Source organism: Mustela erminea, chromosome 6, assembly GCF_009829155.1.
Source record: "Mustela erminea isolate mMusErm1 chromosome 6, mMusErm1.Pri, whole genome shotgun sequence".
In the NCBI taxonomy this organism is placed as follows: Eukaryota; Metazoa; Chordata; class Mammalia; order Carnivora; family Mustelidae; genus Mustela; species Mustela erminea.
Window position 1 is genome coordinate 69,513,332 of NC_045619.1, and position 12,656 is coordinate 69,525,987.

General features: G+C 36.6%; 1 protein-coding gene across 7 annotated transcripts in view; it reads left to right on the plus strand.

Annotated features, from left to right (window-relative positions):
* Nucleotides 1-12,656, plus strand: part of SOX5 (SRY-box transcription factor 5) — a 985,042-nt gene that overhangs the window by 17,363 nt on the left and 955,023 nt on the right. Inside the window, exon 1 of one of the 7 annotated variants that reach the window (XM_032349917.1) lies at nucleotides 5,979-7,541. The exons of the other annotated variants lie outside the window; for them this stretch is intronic. The gene's annotated coding sequence lies outside the window, so the exon portion shown is untranslated. Of the gene's footprint in view, nucleotides 1-5,978; nucleotides 7,542-12,656 lie in introns of those variants that run through there. 7 annotated transcript variants of the gene reach the window in all.

Genomic DNA, 12,656 nt, shown 5'->3' on the forward strand with positions numbered 1-12,656 from the left:
TAAACATTCAGAGCAAGGTTCTGTTTAAATGACAATAGAAGTAACAGTGGGAGTACATCAGAGTTCCCTGGACACCAACTGTGACATGTAATATGTATGCAGTGGGTTTACTGGGAGGGCTTTGGAGGGGCTGAGAGATGCAGGATGGGTCTTAGGAGATGTTGACTGTGTCACACCTGATGCTTCAGCTAGTCTATGGGAAGCTCTGGAACTGGGTGGCTTCTTAGAGAGGTCCTGAACTGAGGCAAGGGGGCCAGGCCTCTGTAGTGTCACACTGGTTTTGGATGTGGGCCAGGGAATGGAACATTCCTTAGGAAGGGCCTTAGAATTGAGTCTTCAGCAACCAGTACTCCTGGCAGCTGCAAAATATGGGCCACCAGGTAGCATCCCACAGCATCCACTAAACACAGCTTTCCAGATAATTTTTTTTCCTCTATTTTTTTTTTTTAAATTCTTAGAGATTGTCCTTGAAATATGGCTAAAAAAGAACTAGCACTGGTTTAAGATATACAGTTTTGCCATCTTCCTGTGTTCATTTATATTTACATTATTAGTATTACTTGAAAATCCCTAGATTTTTGTTTCATTTTGTAAGAAGTCTTAAAAAAAAAAAGATTTATTTATTGATTGATTTATCTGAGAGGATGGTGGAGGGGGGAGGGAGAAAGGGAGAAGATCTTCAAGAAGACTCCCTGCTGAGCCTGGAGCCTCAAGGCCTAATCTCATGACTTTGAGATTATGACCTGAGCTGAAATGAAGAGTCAGGTGCTTAACCAACTGAGCCACCCAGGCGTCCGTTATAGGAAGTCTTTTTGAAACACTTGTCCACTTTATGAGGATTAAGTTAGCTAAAAATTAGAGAATATAAAAATTAGACAATATAAATTTACATTTCCCAAACCACATGAGATTATAATGTGATAAAATGATAAAAGAAAATAGAATGGCATTAACATGGACTTCCTTCTGTTGTGAAATGAGGGTCCCTGTGGCAATCTATTAATAATTAGATGAAAACATAAAATCATACAGAAAACAGTATGGCATTTCCTTTAAAAATTAGGAATAGAATTACCATATGATACAGTAATTCTACTATTGGGCATTTACCCAAAGAAAATGAAAACACTGATTTGGAATGATATACTTACCACTATGTTTATTTCAGCATTATTTACAATAACCACGGTATAGAAGCAACCCAAGTGTCAATCAACAGATGAATGGACAAAGAAGAGGTGGTATATGTACACAATGGAATATTACTCAGCTATAACAAAAAAATGGGATCTTGCCTTTTATGACCATATGGATGGACCTAGGGGATATTATGCTAAGTGAAATAAGTCACACAAAGAAAGACAAATACTGTATGATTTCATTTATATGTGGGATCTAAGAAACAAAACAAACACAAACCAAAAAATGAAAAACAAAAATAGAGCCATAAATAGAGAATAAACTGATAGTTGTCAGAGGGGTGGGCAAAATGGGTGAAAGGGAAGAAAATAAATAAAATTGTGTGGATCATCTTGAACTTCTAGCTTTGGATAAAAGTTATTTTTGGATTGAGGCCAAGGGAACATTTTGATTGGACGTAGGACAGCTGACTGTATATAGACATGTGATGGTGGTAGTGGTGTTTCTGTGCATTGCTTAGAGAGCAGGAATTCTCGCCCCATATGTGAACAAGAGTATAAGCCTAGGTTTTTCAGGTTTCCAGATGGGCATCTAATTCACTAGTCTCCTAATTTTTTTAGGTCATTTATATGCACCATCAATAAAAGGATTATTATTTTACTAGTGGTAAATGTCCAAAAATAGAAATTAAAAGGGATGAGATAAAGAGGGAATAAATAATATTTATAGAACAACTAATATAAATAGATGTAATTTTTTTCTAGCATGCCAGTATATTATTGTTTTTTTGCCTCCACTTTGTAGACTTCTGAGCTCGGTTTCTAGAGAATAAGTTAATCACTAAATGGGGAGAAATTGTACTGGAGACAAATTTTGACTATTTTTTTGAGTAACCATGTTACTATTTAAGTGAGATCATATGAACTCCAAGTATTAAAAAATAGATCAGATTTTAGAGTACAGTTGTGATGCTTTAAAATATTTTAAAACTCAGGGAGGGACTGTGTGTGTGCATATTTGTGTGTGTAAGCTAGGGTCATAATGACTTAGCATTTCTTCTTGATTAATAATTCCTCATAATTACACCCATAATATATATTGTATGACTTTTTTTTAATTTACTAAAGGTGGCAGAAAAAATTAAAGGCATTTGGCAAGGATTTTAAGTGCAGAATTTGTGTAGATTTTTTGAGCTTTATTCTAATTTTATGAAGTAAAGAGAACATTAGTGGTTATTAAAAACAATTTGCCTTTATTTTTTCCAAAATATTTAATTTCATGCCACTAAAAACATTTGCCCTCATATTTTATTAGCTGTGTAATATTTAATGAATCTACCCAATTACAATAAGAAGTAGAATGACATAAACAGATTTGGCATTAAGCAGCAATTAAAGTGATTAGAGTGGGTGTGTGTGGGTGTGCAGAGAAGACTTTTTAGGGTGCCATGGCCAATAGTTTGTTTCACAGAAGGATGGGAGCACATTGATTACTCTGGTAACCTGGTGAATGTAGCTTACCTAAGAAAGTTGTGCTATGGTATTAGTGATAACTTCTATGGAGTACATTATGGCTGAAAAGCATAGGGATTTATAAGGAGATTTTATAGGGTAGCTTGATTTATTCTGGAAATCATAGGTGGCTTCCAGGAGGAAGAGACATTTTGGCTGGGATATGAAGAGGGTAAGGGGAAGCAACTAGATGGAGGAGGTGTGGGTGAATATGGAATATGGAACGGCACGTACAGACTGACGTGGGCTACAGCTTGGAAAGCTGAGGAATTAAGGAGACCAGAGTGGCTGGGGTACAAAAAAGAAGGGCAAGTGTTTCAAAAAATGAAGCTGGAGGAGGAGAGTCTTGCAGGTGCTGCTAAGGATCTGGAGTTTGTATCAAAAAAGCAAAGGCAAATTAAATGTTTCAGATTTGCATTTTAAAAAGATCACTCTGGGGGCTGCTGGGTGGCTCAGCTGGTTGGGCATCTGCCTTTGGCTGGAGTCATGGTCCCAGGGTCCTGGGATCAAGTCCTGCGTGGGGCTCCCTGCTCAGGGGGAGTCTGCTTCTCCCTCTCCCTCTCTGCTCTGCCCCTGCTCTCTTTCTCTCTCTCTCTCTCTCACTGTCAAATAAATAAAAACAATCTTTTAAAAAAATTAAAAAAAAATTAAAAGATCATTCTGGCTGTTGTTTGGAAGGTGGAATGGATGGGGCCGCATTTATGTAGTGATTAGGTAGTCTAAATAGAAATGTCCCTGTCCCCAAGATTATTCATTCTACCATTTTGGGGGGGGCTCATTCTGCTATATAACGAAATAAGTCCTTGAAATACTTGATGAAAAACAGAACCTAAATTTATCACAGGTGTAAATCTTTTCAATACTCAGGAAGACTTGGACCTGTATTTTCTATAGTGCACTTTGCTTACCATTGTCTCCCTTTATATTTGTATTTATATTCATGATTTCAGCACAATGTATTTTCAAGACAGTAGAAAAAAAAGGAAAAGTCACTCTTTGAAGCTTGTACCATGCTATTGAATTTCTTTGAAAGGACAACAAGTGTGTTTATTTTATCACTATCGGCCTAAAAATTAACCATGAAACATCATTCTCCACTTTTAAACTATGTCTAACAAAGAAATGCTTTATTGCAACTTCATCAATAATTCAAATGCAACTTAAAAGAAAGTAGGGCAGCATAAGGAAAAAGAGCACACTTGTTCCATAATTGAGTCGATTAAATAATGTTGAGTCCCATTGTCATCTTTATATTGATGAAACAACTTTTATAAATACAAAGTCTAATAAGTAAGACCTCAGAATTATGAGGCAATGTCATAGACATTTCTGTATTTTTTTCTATTATAGAAGACAAGTAGCAAAAGCAACCTTTACTAGTGTGCAGTAAGGAAGGAACAGTTTTTGAAAAGTGCTCTTATTGGGATTTTAGTAGTTTTCAAGCCTGTGCAGTAATAGCCAAAGCTATTTTGAAACTGTGCATACATTAGTGTTCTGGTGCAGCATGATACAATAATGTGTGAAAAAGTATACGATCACACCTTGTTTAAATTTGCAGTTTTTGTGCATAATCCCACAGTGAGCTCTTGTTAGGTTTTGACTGTGTATAGGAGAGAAAAAAGTTTATGGAAGCCCACAGATTGGGGTTGGATGTAAACATCTGACTGTGGAAATAAGAGTTTTTGTTCTTTATTGAAGGATCAAGAGTTAAGTTTATGTTGTATATAATATTTTGCAAATCAACCTACAGTTAGTTTTACCCAGAGGAAGCTTTAGAAAGTACATATATAACCATCCTAATGAAAATGCATATCTGCTTATTTCATATCTGCAGAGTATGAGTGAAATAGACCGAGTCTGATTTTTAAAAACAACAATTGTGCTATCATTTATGCATTCATATTAATGTTGTTTTTCAAAATTGTCACCCAGAGAAGCAAAACCCTGATTCCAATGATGCCCTTGTTCAAAACATTTTGGAAAACTTCCTCTCAGAATTGTCTTTTGAATCATTTGCAAGCCTGACTAAAGCATCCATCTCATTACTTTCTATTCGTATTTTATACCAAGATTCATCATCCTTTTTTTATTCACCAGAGTTGGCTATAAATGTCTCTCTGAAATGATGAAAATGGCTAAAATTGACTTTCAAATTATGAAATTTGTCACCATTGAGGATATTTCGAAGTGTGTATGCATGTGTGTGTGTGTGTGTTACAGACTTAGAAAGCACTTTCAGAAGGTGGTAGAAATACTGTGGCTGATGGCTGATTTTTAGGGTGAGTGGTGTTCTAAGGGGAGCCCTATGAAGGGAAAGCACATGAGGATGACATGGTATGTTTGTATAAAAACCAGTCACATTACTTTTTAATGACATTGGATGTTAGTTTTTACAATGTATACAAAGAAAAATGCAAATGATGTCTTTTGGAATGCAAGGCCAAATACCTTACACAATTAGTAGCATATTTTATTATTAAGACAATTAAAGGATTAAAGCAACTACAATACTAATCCTCTGTTGGCAGATTCTTCAGATAATGGTCCCTATGTGGGAATGTCTCTGTATAATTTTATTTAAGTACTACCATTCACTGTCTTATCTGTAAACATGTGTGTTTTTATTAGCATCTTACATAATTCATACTTATTTTCATGTCATTTAAAGGTACTATTTGGTAGCCTTTGAAATTTTCATTTTAGTTGACCTCTTCACATAAATAATTGACTCAGTTTTTGAAACTATTAGTGCTTGTTTTCTTAACCATCACTAAAGAACCCGGTTACATGTGCTTGAAATATAAAATAATTGAATTCCAGACGTTTTCTTAATTTAAGAAATTTGTGGCCATTTGGTACCACTCACACGATGTTACGTGTTGAATGATTTATGAATAAAATAAAAATGAAGTAGTAATGTACATATGCAGACATTCACCACTTACCCCCATTTGCACATCTTTATTGTGTTCTTTCTCAAATGGGGAGGAAATGAAAGAAACAATTGCCAGAGAGACTCAGTTGAGTAGTTTTTATTTTCTGAATATTAGAGTTGTAATTAGTGCTGTTTAATAGGATAGAAAACAATTCAAATGAATTTTTCTGTGATCGGTTTTTGTGACACTGTACCCTATTGCCCCTGACTTCCAGCTCTGGGCATTAATGATAGGGATCAAATGCCTATTTCAAGAATGTCATCGGTTGCTCTTCAAAAATTGATAGATTTCAGTGGGAAGCTGTGTTCAAATATGACGGTCTCGTATTCACTTTTGCGCTGCTTTCTGGTATAGCTAACTAAGAAGACAATAAAGTCTTCTTGTTTAAGTGGGTATGTTTCGTATGTAAATTTTGTAGTCTGATTTGTGTTGTACTGATTGCTTTAGCTATGATAACATTTCTTCTTTACTGGTTTCGTAGTACTAAATGGGTTTTCTTTACCCGAATGCTTTTATCCTTGACTTCCCTAAAAATTTTAAAGCACAGAGTTTATCCAGGAATTGTTCTAGACTAATAGTTACTTCCCTCTTATTAAACATCTTAGATTGTATTAATGAAATTGAGTGCTATTTTGTTTTTGCAGAAAAGCTAGTTTATCGAAAAGGGGGAGCAGTTTTGAGGTACTAAATCAAACTGAATGAATTGTATGACACCTTTAATTCTTTGGTAGCTTTACCTATTAACTGTCATGGATTTTTCACAGATGTTGTTCTTGAAACTCTACTGAAGGAAAGTGTAATATTGTGATAATGTTAATTTGCAATATGATTATTAACTGAAAATTTAAAAAATCTGTAATGGATTAGAAAATAAAATCCCAGTAGCTTTTTTGTTCCCCAGTAAGAAGAGTAGATTCAGAAAGCTTGTATTATAAATGTAGCATAGTAGTGCTTACCAAAAGTTAGGAGTTTTATTCTTGTAGGAGTTAGGCTAGTAAGTAATGTTTATATAATCCTGATAAACATTTCTCCATGACCGAATTTTGAGTGGAAAACTTTGTTTCCTAAAAGGCTGTATGTGGAAGAAAAAAAAAGAGAAGAAAAATAGGGCCTATCCCGTTTGTGAGTAGTGTGTGTGTGTGTGTGTGTGTGTGTGTGTGTGTGTGTGTTTAGATAGAGTTTAATACCAACTAATGCCAACATCTGGCAAAGAGATGGAGAGCTGGGAATTTGCTGCTTGAAACCCTGGGACAAAGTGTTCTGATCTGACCAGCAAACATAGCTGTGGACTTGAACTGGAATCTTCAGGGGCAGAAACGTCTTAAGTGTCTGGAAAATTGGCCTGTTGAGTCACCATGAAGGCACTAAAACAAAACTAATTTTAAGCAGGTCAAAGTTCAGTGATTCCCTCTGGAATTCAAACTTTTTTTAAGAGTCTCATGTTTAAGTGAAAAGGGTCAAAGTTGATGCACTGTTACAATGTTTTGAATGCTTTCCCTTAAGAACAGCCACCCAAGCCGGGATTAGCATGAGGAACTGCAAGGCTGGCACTTCAGCGTCTGGGTTAAAAATATTTTAAAGCAGTAAATGCAGTCAGTACAGAGAGATCCCTGGGAGCCTTTCTATTCAAAAATGTGTGAGCTCAGGGCAGCGACTGCAATGTAATTTAGGGCAGTGTATGCTTCATAGCTTTGGAGAATATTGCTTCCCACTAATGTTCCATCGGAGGATGGTAGGATAGTAGTAATTTTAGAAGGTAGTATTCCTGTTTGTCTTACATCGAAAACTTCAGAATAAATAAAGGGACCTATCAACTGAGCAAGAAATGTAACTATGGAAAAGTACCAATGAATCTAAATTTGAACTGAACAGATACAAAATCAGCATGGGTGTAGGAATATTTTTAAGGAGGAGGCTGCAGCAAAAGCGACTTCCCAGGGAATGGACCTCACAGGTATGTACCATGTGTGACACATAGACCGCAGAAACTTTTGAGAGAGGGCCTTGTCTACAGTGTGGTGCTTTAGGTATGACCTGATGTCATGCTGTTAGATATTTGAATTGAGGGATTATTTTAAAAAATGGAAACACAGGGGATTTAATTTCAGTAGCTGGAATTCAGATGATATCTGAATATCCCGAGGATGCCACGCAATTAGCTAGTCGGAAATCCTTGAATGAGATTGTATTGGGATCATATGATGGCCTCACTGTGAAGTGAGTGATTCCAGGACTTTTGATGTTAGAATATTATATTCTGCAGCTTATTGTGATTGACTAGACTTTTTCTGAGGCTGAAGATCCTGTTGCTGACTAGGATGAGACTTAAACAACATTCTTAGACATTGAAAAGAAATTATTATTTTATGGGTTATGTCTAGGAAAGGGGAGAAGAACATTTACTCTGTGTTCAAATTTAGCAGCTCAGCTAAAAGCTCTGGCGTAGCTAAGAAATTTGGCTGGTATCCATAGTCTCCTAAACTCCTTATAAAACTTTGGTTGTTCTTATTAGCTATTTTTTTTTCCCCATGGTACCAGTTACAGAATAACTCTGTTACTTTTCACCATAAACCTGTGATACTCACTTTGAAGAAGCTTTACTTATTCAGTTACTTATTCAGTAAGTATCAGTTATTCTAATTTGAGAAATTACATTTTGCACCGTGTTTACTGTGTCTCAAGAGATATGAACTCAGTCATGTCTGTTTATTTTAATGAGATAAGTCAGGCACGTGTGATAATTTTTACCAAAATGCAGAATAAAAATGCATGAAAAAGAAGGAAACGCTGAGTTATTATTGTATGACATGTTGACTCTTATACAGTTTTTAATAAGAAAGGGATTTGAGCTAGACTGAAAGATGAGAAGATGTCATGCATGTTCTATGTGGCCCCTTAGGTTACAGGTTAATAGAAAGCAGTCTTTGATTGGATTCTTGAACTCAGTTATGTTTATAATTATTAATACTGTGAATCCTGCTTATTTTAATGTAGTGATGAAGAAAGAAAAATAAGAGAATCAAATATTAACAAGGGTTAAATTAGAAAAGCTCAAATGCCAAATGTTTTCACAAACTGGTGCTAGGATGCTGGTGCTGGGATAGTTTTAGAGTCAGTTCTTAGATTTCTTTGAATCTTAATTATGGACCAGAATTTTAAATTTCTGTGCAAGGGATTCCAAAAACAAAATTTATTTACCATCTGAACTGTATGAGGAAATCATTTAGAAGCCTCAGTATGTTCAATATTCCAATTTATTTTAACTCCACGTGACGAGTTAATAGTTTTATCACAAGTAACCTTTAAAAAAAAAAAAATGGTCGTAGCTCTGAACTTTTGCCCCTCTGTGTGTCTTTGCAAGGAGAGCTTTCAAAGAGAAGAGTCTTAAAGCTGTCTGATAGTAAAATATCCTGATCCATTTTCGTTTCCCTCCATCTCCAGGCTCTGTGAGCTGTTAAACTTAGGCTAGCTGACTGCTGGCTCTCCATGCTGTGCTGATCCTTTTGTTTAACTGGCATTTCTCGTAGCTTCCCCACTTAAACTAGCTATCAGAATCCTATAGGTCAACCAGATAGTTTGCCTTATCGCAAGCTCACCTGAAACATCTTTTGAGGTAGGGCCTGTGATTTCATGACAAATAGTCACCTCAGTGGGGAGCTGCAGAGCTCACCTCTATCTTCCAAGGGTTCACCATAACCTATAATAATAATTTGGTGACACAAAATGCTTCTTTTTATGCATTACCTATTTCCAGAGGCCTAATTTAGGTTTGTATCAAAATGGATCTCACAAACAGTACAGCTTCCCGCTGAGAAGCAAAGTGCTACTGAGCGACTTTCTGTGATTCTTTTGGTGGCCTCTGGGAGGGGCGAGGAAACGCTGGGGGAGTGAAGCAATTGTCGGTGGCTGCTCCAGGAGCTGGGACAAACCCTGGTGCAGAGTGGTTTTCAAAGGCAGAATAGCTTTATGGAATTGTCGTATCAGGAACAGAACTTTGTTCTCTCACCCTTGCGACGACGAGGCACATTTTGGAATGAGTCAAACAGCAGAAGTGGTTACAACACATACCTTATTTTTCTGTATGATTTTCATACTTCATGCTCTAGCAACAACGACAGCGCTTACCCAGGTGTAAATACACACATAATAATACAGCACTGGGAAAGTTTTAAACTTGAAGTGTCCGTTGAGAGTCTTAACTCCTCATCCCAGAATCCCGGGTCATCCCAGGGTCAGTCCAGTCGGAAAAGCAAGCAAAGTTAATCTGTCAGTGTGTCCCATCTTTAACCATTTTTAAATCACCTAGTATCTACCCCAAATATGCTAGGCTCCTTTATTGTCCTAGTTCTTTTCACAAAAGAAAGCATGTACAAATTTATCATTTCTTTCTTTCTTTCTTTCTTTCTTTTTTTTTTTTTTACTTAACTATACCCAGGAGTATTTGTACTTTAAATAGAAACGTATGAAGGGTTGTTTTTCATAAACATTTACTAGACTTAGAATTTCTGGCTCTTTTGGTCGTTGGGGATGGGAAAATATAGCAATATTATTTTGCAGAAGGGGTCTTCCAGCGAGCCCTCCCTTCACACCATCGAGGCGAAATTGCCATTAGAACTTCTGGGAACTGATTTGAGCCCGAATATGGATGGTAAATGACCTGCGGTTTACAATTCCGCGATGGGGATTTCTCTACTTTGCCACACTTTAGGTTCCGCGGCAGCTTCCGGAGGCAGCCATTTGCCTTGACCGTGCCCGGTTCTTGCACCTGGAGCAGGGGTGGGAAAACATCAAGGAGCCAGGCAGATGGTCAAGAACTCCATCCCCAGAACTTGAACTCCTGCTCCCACTTCGGCTTTTTGCTCTTGCATGTTTTCTGAGAGGGAGGGTTTTTCTTGGCCTGCTGCTTCCCCAAGTGGCCGGCCTTTGCCTCTTCACTGTTCTCGGGGGATGTGTTCCCAGAGTGCCCATTTCCCACCCGCCCCTGGGAGCACTGCAAAGGAGCAGCTGTCCTTGCCCTCCCACTCCTACTCCAAGGGGAGGCTTGGGTGCACAAGCTTCTGTCACATCCTTAATTTGTGCATCTCAGGCACAGCTTGCTCAGCTCTACATTTTTGGCTCAGCGAACACGTTGAACGTGTCTGTATAGGTGTTCGTCTTTGGGTACACCCATCTGGGGATAAAAGACGTGGTTTCTCTTTTCAAGGACTCCGTTGTTAAGAGTATTTAATGGCTACTGGGGGAAAAAAGACCCCACTGATTTTTAATGTCCTTCAAGTGACATGCTTATGGCATTCTTTTCGATTCTTTATAAAGCTGTGTAAAAACTGGAGTTTTAAGGATTTTTTTTACCCTAAAGACTGCTTTCAGACACATTATATCTATTTCCTTATTTAATTGGGTATAATTCCTTTTGTAAGCGTTTCTCATTCAAAGCAGGAGGACTTTCTACCACCATGGTCTAAGAGTTTGGTCACTTTCCTTTGGGATTGCTTAGATCTTCCTTGTAATAGCAGCTCCCTGATGAAAACCAGAGAAAAGAAATAACATCAAACCCCCAACTGCAGCTTTTGTCCCATTTAAATTGCAATAGATAATTTTGAAAAACTGTAAGTGGGGTGATGATGTAAGATGGACTTTTAGTTCTCCTTTCAAAGTTTTCTTCTAATTTTTGTGCTTATTTCAAAAGCTTTACCTAGAATGAGAGTGCATTCATGTTGTTTAATGTCCTTTGTTTTCATGGTATTGTTTTTTATAATGATTGGTGGATAGAAATGTGCCAGGGCCATGCTTTGGGATCTGAGCCTCCTTTGGACCCCATAGGATGTCAATGGACTCATTAGGACTTAGCCAAGTTTTATGCATTATTCATAATATACATTCACAGCGTGCGCACTAACGACTGTCTCCTGTGTCTGCTTAGTCAGAACCATTTGCATGCTGTATTATGGAACCATAATACAGAATGCATTTAGCCACATTTTCTGTATTATCCTTAATACATATTGTCATCATATTCTGTTATGGGGTATGTGGTGAATGTGTTTAAACAATAGCATGCACTTGTGCATTATGATTCCATAAAAACAAATGTATAATAAAAGTCTTGATGGAAGTAATTATTGCATATGTGCAATAATAGTTTCTAAAAAAGCCTTCATATTATTTCTAGTTTGCTTTTATTGTTTGATTATCTAGTTATTTGTTTTATGTTGTTTTATGCCTGCTGGACTGATGTCCTGAAATTTTTTAATTTTAAAAACAACATACCTTCTTTATCCCTCTCGTATCTTCCCTCATTAGTTTCCCTTAATGAGTATTTAAAAATATAATATTTAAAAGAGACTCGATGATTAGGAAAAGCATGTTTCCTAACTACCAATTGAAGATCTGTAGGGTATTTGTTATAAAGAGCCTGTGCTCCTTGTAGCAGTAAGAACTGTGTTATATATGTGAGAAATCAACATCGAATTATTAATATCGAATTATCTTCCATATCCAGGATCTAGAGGTTCTGAGTTCTAAAGTCAGCAGTGACTACATTTAAAGGGTTGGCACTTTATCTTTTTATCTTGGACATCTTGCTTGCAAAATGGAAATGACCACTGTTTAATTGCAGTAGAATATCGATTCATTATGTCTTTTTTTTTTAATGTTGATTTGGAATAGACAGAAAAAAAAAAAACCCTAGAAATATATCTCTGTGTCACATGTGTGAAAGAAAAAGGAATTTATATAAAACTTTAAAATGATAACTTATTGAAAAGTTATGCTATAATGGAAATCTTAATTGCACAATATAGTAAAAGGATTCAATGGAGTTGTTAAGTCTTTTGTGAGCATTACTGGTGGTTTTTCAGTAGTTCGAAATCATCTTAGCTACTAGTGAACTCATGTTGGAATGTTCACTTTGAAAACTGTAATTCATTTAGTGTCCTCCAAATCTAGTGCTTTTACAAATGACCACTTTTAATTTCATTATGAAACCATTTAAGGACTAATTGGGAGTTAGAACATATAGAAGATGCTAGTTTTAGTTGGAAGGGCCATTAGTCTTTTTATTGATCACGAC